The sequence below is a fragment of the Elephantulus edwardii genome, unplaced genomic scaffold, assembly GCF_000299155.1.
Source record: "Elephantulus edwardii isolate Elephantulus edwardi_28Jun2011 unplaced genomic scaffold, EleEdw1.0 scaffold00003, whole genome shotgun sequence".
Taxonomy (NCBI): domain Eukaryota; kingdom Metazoa; phylum Chordata; class Mammalia; order Macroscelidea; family Macroscelididae; genus Elephantulus; species Elephantulus edwardii.
This window is the reverse complement of record NW_006399753.1, coordinates 26,295,314-26,300,100: the sequence shown is the minus strand read 5'-3', so window position 1 is coordinate 26,300,100 and position 4,787 is coordinate 26,295,314.

The following is a 4,787-nucleotide window of genomic DNA, read 5'->3' as shown; positions in this document are numbered from 1 at the left end:
AAAAAAAATAAATAAAGATCATGAATCTAATTTGGTCACCTAACTGAAAATTAAATATCTAATCACTTTCCAAAGCATCCTCCTATTAAATTCTTAAGCCAAAATTAATAGTGAAATCATTTTTAATATATCTTTACTGTATTTTGAAAAATAAAAAAGGGTTAAATCTCCACAACACTACAACACTATCACTATTTACCATGACTTTTGAAGTGTTCTCTGATAACACTGATGAATCTTCATGCATTAGCCTAGAGTGCCTCTCTTAGATATCCTTAGTAGTCACTTTGGATTTGTGAGGTAATTTGCCTTTGGAGTAAAAGTAAATATCAAGTTGCATAACATGACCATCCAGCCTATGGTATCAACACCATCTGACCACACTTCCATCAGCTGAGCTCACTTAAATGTCAATATTCAGTATAAAACAACATTTTCAATTTGGTGAACACATGTGCTCTTTCAAATTCTTGCTGAACAATTCAGATTTAAACCTAATAAAGTCATCACTGCTGATAGAGAGCCATTCATGCTAAAATAATATTCATTCATGCACTCCAATATTTCCTTTAAGTCTAATTTAAATCAGCATAATATAGTGCTGGTCAATCGCTTTCTGTGAATAAACGATGTAATTTAATTTTGAACATACTACTTTTCCTATCCCAAAGAAAGGTGACCCAACAGAATGTGGAAACTACAGAACAATCTCACTGATTTCACATGCAAGCGAGATTTTACTGAAGATTATCCAAAAACTACTGGAACAGCACATCAACAGAGAACTACCAGAAGTCCAGGCTGGGTTTAGAAGGGGTCGTGGTACTAGGGATATTGTAGCTGATGTTAGATGGATCTTAGCTGAAAGCAGGGAATACCAGAGGAATGTCTATCTGTGTTTCATTGACTATGCGAAGGCATTTGACTGTGTGAATCATAACAAACCATTGTGGCTGACTCTGAGAAGAATGGGAATCCCAGAACATTTAATCGTGCTAATGCGAAACCTATACTTGGACCAAGAGGCAGTCATCAGAACAGAGCAGGGCAACACTGCATGGTTCAAAATTGGGAAGGGCGTACGCCAGGGATGCATCCTATCTCCATACCTTTTCAACCTGTATGCAGAAGAGATTATCTGGGAGGCTGGGCTCTATGAGGAGAAATGTGGGGTCAAGATTGGTGGACGATTTATCAACAATCTGCGTTATGCGGATGACACAACCCTGCTTGCTGAAACTGATGAGGACCGGAAGCACCTGCTGCAGAGGGTCAAGGACTGCAGCCTCCAATATGGATTGAGGCTCAACGTCAAGAAGACAAAGACTCTCACCACTGGACCAACCAACTGGCAGCATCAGGATGGATTGTGAAGAGATTGAGATTGTACACAGCTTTAGTTTGCTTGGCTTCACAGTCGACAGTCTTGGCACCAGCAGCCAGGAAATTAAAAGGCACATTGCCATGGAAAAGTCTGCTGTTAGGGACCTCTCCAAAGTACTGAAGAACAATGGTGTCTCTCTGGAGACTAAGGTGCGCCTGATACAGGCCATGGTCTTCGCAATCACTTTTTATGCATCAGAGAGTTGGACAATGACCAAGGAGGATAGAAGGAGAATTGATGCCTTTGAGCTGTGGTGCTGGAGAAGAGTATTGAGAATACCATGGACTGCTAGTAAAACAAACCGATTTGTCCTGGAGAGGGTTAAACCGGGTGGCTCCTTGGAGGCAAGGATTCTGAGGCTCCGTCTAACATACTTTGGACATGTTGTGAGGAGAGACCGGTCCTTGTAGAGGGACATCATGCTTGGGAGGGTGGAGGGACAGCGCAGGAGAGGGAGGCCCTCTATGAGTTGGATTGATTCAGTGACTGGGATAATTGGGATGGGTGTGTCAGAGGCAATGCGATGGGCACAGGACAGAGCAGAGTTTAGGGCTGTTGTACATAGGGTCACTATGAGTCGCAAGCGACTCGACGGCACATAACAACAACAACTGCCTACACTGCCACTAGCAAGGTATTGCCATTTTACCCCATCGAAATTATAACACAGGGTTGTAAACCTAACATAGCAGATGCTCAAAACCAGTAAAAAAAAAATTACATATATATATATTATACAAGTGTGGGCAATCCCCTCCTCCTCTGAAAACCCAGAGGACGATCACCTATGGGTCGGTTCCAATTTTATGGTACACAACAACAACAACATAAGTACACATACACAAACACACATTTATGAACACAGTATGCCTAATTTCAATTGATTAATGTAATTATGTAATTTCTGGTGAAATAATATATTTTTATAGTTATTCTTTATATAATATACACAAAACATCTAATACTTTACACCAGACTCTGTTTTAAAATCTGAGTCAACAAAAAACAACAACACAGGGTCCTTCTTCCCTTGGAACATCTAGCATTTATGTCACAAAAACATCTAAATCATCACAAGCATACAAGTTACAAAATACTTGGGTTGTGACAAGCACTACAAAGGGAACAAAGAAAGAACAGCAAGGGAACAAGACACAGCATTACAGCAGGCAAACTACTTTTGAGTGGATCAGGAAAGATGTATGAAGAATAAACCTTCAACATGAGATTGAAATTTTAGGGATGGGAAGAAAAATAGAAGTTGTCAACAATTTCATCTTGCTTGTATATACAATAAACACCCTTGGCGCCAGCAGTCAAGAAACGAAGACATGTTGCAATGGGAAAATCTGCTGTCAGAGACCTCTCCAAAATACTGACAAGCAATGACGTTAATTTAAAAACTAAGGTGCACCTGATTAAAAAGATCATTTTTTTCAATCATTTGTTATGTATCTGAAAGCTGGACAATTACTAAGGATGACAAAAGAAAAATCTTTGCCTTCTCACAGATTTTGGGCATGTTGTTAGGAGGGGCTGGATCTTGTAAAAGGACATCATGCTTGGAAATGTGTGGAGGGTCAGCTAAAGAGAAGAAGATTCTTTACAAGTTGGGTTGACTAAGTAACTGTAACAGAGGGTTCTAGTCTTTCAGCTACGATGAGGATGGCACAAAAATAGGGCAAGGTTCATATCCCTTGTTCAAAGGTTTGCTGTGAGTTGTAGTCAATTTAAAAACACCTAACAACAACAACAACAACGATCAAGCAAACAGGAAATCTGATGGCCTAGTACATAGAGTTGTGCTGCCAATTCAAAGGCAGATAGTTTGAATCCACTAGGTGCTCCAAAGAAGAAAGATGGGCAATCTTCTGTTTGATGTAAAGCCTCTGAGAAATCCACGAGAGGCAGAACCACGAGTTAGTTCTGACTTGAGGGCAATGAATGAATAAGTAAATGAGATGAGCAAAGAGGAGGGAATAGTCCAGGTCCTAGAAAAAGCATTTGAAAAGATGTTTTAAAAGAAATAAAATCTTTGGTGTGACTCAGAACCAGAAGACCAGTGTGACAGAAACATATAAATGAGGGTGGGAAAGATGGAAGTTAGAAAAGGGGTTTTGTTCAGATGAGCTTAAAACATGGTCAGATCAGAGAGTGATTGACTTATTTGTGACAAAAAAAGAGAGTTTACTATTTCGCTAATCCATTTCCCCGTTTGTTCCATGTTCTATAAGCCAGGAATCAGTAACTGATTTTAAGGTGAGATTATAGGTCATTGTTTGATAGTGTGTTGCTGGGAGATTCACAAAATGAGGAAGTAGAAAGACCTACGTGAATCCCACATAAATCATAATGACAACTTGAACTAATTTGTTAGAAGTTTGGTACAGAAGAAAATGTTGAAGACATACATCTAAAAAGTATAGTTACATAGATATAGATGGAAGGAGTGTAAGAATCACTGTACCAAAAGAAATTGGCAGACACAGAAGAATTTCATGAAACAACGTATGAGCAACAGCCTGAAGTGATGAAGAAGTTCAAGCTGTTTTTAAAGAATTGGCAAAAACAACGCCCCAGGAATTGATGGCATACTAATTGATATATTTCAACAAAGAAATGCTGCCTTGGATGTGCTCAGTAAGTTGTGCCACGAAACCTGTAGGACAACCACCTAGCCCGACTAGAAGAGATCTATATTCCCATTCCAAAGAAAGATGTGTGGAAATTTTTGAACAATATCATTAATGTCACATGAAATCAAGATTCTTCTTTCATAAAATTACCCAAAAACGACTGGCAGTACATCAACAGAGAATTGCCAGTTGTGCAGACTGGGTTTACAAGAGGTTGTGATATTGTAGCGAATGTTAGATGAATCTTGGCTGAAAGCAGAGAGTACCAAAGGGATGTCTATCTGTGTTTCATTGACAATGCAAAGGTGTTCCACTGTGTGGATCACAACAAACAGTGGCTGACTCTGAAAAGAGCGGGAATCCTAGAACATTTGATTGTGCTTATGCAAAATGTATACTGGGACCAAGAGGCAGTTGTCAGAACAGAGCAAGGAAACACTGTATGGTTCAATATTGGAAAGGGAGTATACCAGGGATGTGTCCTATCTCAATATCTTTGCAATTTATATGCAGAACAGATCATCCAGGAGACTGGGCTCTATGAGGAGAAATGTGTCATCCGGATTGGAGGAAGATTCAGCAACAACCTGTATTATGCAGACAACACAACCCTGCTTGCTGACACTGAGGAGGACCTGAAGTACTTGCTACAAAAGGTCAAGGACGGAGGCCTTCAATATAGAATGATGGTCAACATCAAGAAAACAAAGATTCTTACCACTGGGCCAATTGGCAGCATTATGATAAATGGTGAAGGGATTGAGATT